The sequence below is a fragment of the Ranitomeya variabilis genome, chromosome 1 (assembly GCF_051348905.1).
Source record: "Ranitomeya variabilis isolate aRanVar5 chromosome 1, aRanVar5.hap1, whole genome shotgun sequence".
In the NCBI taxonomy this organism is placed as follows: domain Eukaryota; kingdom Metazoa; phylum Chordata; class Amphibia; order Anura; family Dendrobatidae; genus Ranitomeya; species Ranitomeya variabilis.
The window spans coordinates 108,488,836-108,492,098 of NC_135232.1; the positions used below are offsets into that span (position 1 = coordinate 108,488,836).

A 3,263-nucleotide genomic window follows, 5' to 3' on the forward strand; every position below is an offset into this window, starting at 1 on the left:
CCAACCAATATTGGGAAATCCTTGTACAACACCGATGTATATACATATTAGCTCCATATGTAGTAAAACTATTCAAATATTCCCCACGTTGGTAGGATTCATATTTGATCTCTAGTATATTTTTGGGCAACACACTTCAATGGAAGTGAGGTTGTTGGATCGCACCCATTAGCTGCTACTTGTGATGTCACGGAATGTGGTGGTTGTTTAGCTGTTCCTTATAATGTCTTAGAGTGATGGGATTGTTGATTCCATCCCCATAAGATGCCTCATATGATGTCACGAAATGTTATGATTGTTGGCTCTGCCCTTATTAGCTCTTATTTGTCATTTCACAGAATGTTTTGGTTGTTAGTTTGCTCCATAAGCTACTACTTGTGATGTCACCAAATGTTTTGGTTGTTGGTTTCACCCCAATTAGCTTCTACTTGTGATGTCACTGAATGAGGATGGTAGCCCTTCAGAAGAGAATGGCTCTTGACTGCCTGTTAGCAAATGAAGGGGCACTTGTGCTGTTATAGGTGAGGAGTGCTGCTCCGAGATTGAAGATGCACATGATTCAATAAAGAAACATGGATAAAGTAAAGGAGCTGCAGCAAAAAGCTAGAGATATATCCAAGGAGGGATGGAATCTCTTTTTCTGGATGGGGTCTATCAGAGTTGGGTTAAACAATTTACCTTCAACTTTTCATTTATAGGGTAATGAATTGGTTGTATGGCCTGCTCTGGTCTCTTTAAATAACAACTGCTGCTCCTGCTGATGATGTCACGGAATGCTGTCGTTTCTGGCTCCGCCCCCTTGCCTTGCATTATGACATCACACACATTGTGTAAGGAGCTGCAGAGCCAACATTCCATTTGACAGTTGCAGAGGGTGGAGAGAGAGGTAAGTCGGCTCTATGTCCTCTCCTGCTGTGTCCTTCATTCTCTTCTATCATCTATTTCTCATTTATTTTTTATTCATTAAGGAGTCTTTATTCTATATAATATAAACAGGCCCAAAATAAATAGTGAACCCCTCATATTAGGACATGTCCAAATTTTACAGCATTTCTTCTAATAGTAAAGAGATATATATAGGATGTGACGGGAATTATCTTCAAGTACAGAAATGACAATGATTTATCGATTATCCATCACATTTAATTGGATTCTGACTTTCATGCTCATGAGGTCCATAGATTAATTATAATTGAGAGAAACCCCACAGCCATAACTGGAACATGACGACTTCTTGATTTGATTTTTAGGCCATGTATTGTTATAGAATCATCCAAATCTGGGAGATTAAAGTTATATTCTGTAAAGGGAACACATGCAACATGTAGATAACTATGTAATTGAACCGTAATAGACAAATTGTAGAACAGCACAGCCCAAGTGTCCAAGGAAAAGTAAATGTGTACTCCAATTTTCAGCTGGTTACCCGATGGCTAATCAGAGGTGCTCGCATGATATAGAGAGTTGAATCACATACAAGTCACAGAACAAATGCGGCAGCACTGACCGATCCTGGAGTTAGAAATTCCTTTATTCAGGCATGTAGAAAAACATCTTCGATAACTATGTAATTGTCGGATGCTGTTGAGACATATAGTAATATACAGTCCAGATCAAAAATATAAATCCAACCAATATTGGGAAATCCTTGTACAACATCAATGTATATACATATTAGCTCCATATGTAGTAAAACTTTTCAAATATTCCCACATTGGTAGGATTCATATTGTTTGATCTTTAATATATTATTGGGCAATGCACTTCAATGGAAGAGAGGTTGTTGGATCGCACCCATTAGCTGCTACTTGTGATGTCACGGAATGTGATGGGATTGTTGATTCCACCCCCATAAGATGCATCATATGATGTCATGGAATGTTATGATTGTTGGCTCTGCCCATATTAGCTCTTATTTGTCATTTCACGAAATGTTTTGGTTGCTAGATTTGCCCCATAAGCTAATACATGTGTTAGCTCTTATTTGTCATTTCACGGAATGTTTTGGTTGTTAGTTTTGCCCCCCATAAGCTACTACTTGTGATGTCACTGAATGAGGATGGTAGCCCTTCAGAAGAGAATGGCTCTTGACAGCCTGTTAGCAATTGAAGGGGCACTTGTGCTGTTATAGGAGAGAAATGCTGCTCCTAGATTGAAGATGCACATTATTCAATAGAGAAACATGGATAAAGTAAAGGAGCTGCAGCAAAAGGCTAGAGATATATCCAAGGAAGGATGGAATCTCTTTTTCTGGATGTGGTCTATCAGAGTTGGGTTAAACAATTTACACTCAACTTTGAAAATCCCATAGTGGTAGTGATAGGATTGATTGTATTGAGCTTGGTTGCATGGAAATAAGTAATGTGATGTGATTCTCATTGCAGGAAATTAATTATACATTGGAGCCACTGGAAGACACAGGCAGAAGAGGGACCCTTTGCAGCCCAATAACTCATCATAACGCACAAATTCTTCTGCTTTGAAGGTGGAAATGGGCCAGCTTACCTCTTGGCCAATGTGCAGTTACACAAGTTGCACCAATAACATGTCCGCCCCTGTCCACCCTTGAATGGAACTATAGAATAAATGACACTACAGCTGCAGAGGTGACCGTCTGATAGCCTAGCTCGACTACCCACCTCTCCTGAAGACCCTTCCAGCTTTTTGAGACTTGGGAGGACATCATCTCTGAAAATAAGGTCCCACAGCTGCACCCCATCAGTTTGAGTAGCACTCTTAGATGAGTAAATAGCCTCAGTGAAGAAGAGGGTGCGCAACCCCTCACTATGTCATTGAGGATTTTAGCATTCTCCCGTGATTACTATGGAGTGTTTCTTGTGGTGGGATGCAGGTCTGGACAGCTGTCGTCATCCTATTAGATAGATAAGAATTAATATATGAGTGCTTATGCCTCATTGGGAATCTGTCACCCCCCGAGACATATATAACCTATTAATATCGGCATACAGGTAATAGAAATGTTAAGCTTGTCCTACCTGTATGCCTCATATTAATGGTTTTGTTGTGGAGAAATGTTATATTCTGTCTTTATGCTAATGATCAGACCAATAACTCATCATAAAGCACAATTTCATATGCTTTGAAGGTGGAAATGGGTCCCCTTACTTGTTGGCCAATGTGCAGTTGCACAATTCCACCAATAACATGTCTGCCTCTGTCCACCCTTGAATGTAACCATAGGAAAGATGACACTACAGCTACAAAAGTGACCGTCTAATAGCCTAGCTCGACTACCCACCTCT

The 3,263-nt window shown here is 40.0% G+C and overlaps 1 long non-coding RNA gene across 1 annotated transcript; it reads left to right on the forward strand.

Annotated features, from left to right (window-relative positions):
* The first annotated feature begins 419 nt into the window (after positions 1 to 419).
* LOC143793757 (uncharacterized) lies at positions 420 to 3,058 on the forward strand. The gene is made up of 3 exons (XR_013220243.1): positions 420 to 521; positions 699 to 886; positions 2,385 to 3,058. It is a non-coding gene; the product is annotated as an uncharacterized LOC143793757 (long non-coding RNA).
* The last annotated feature ends 205 nt before the right edge of the window (positions 3,059 to 3,263 follow it).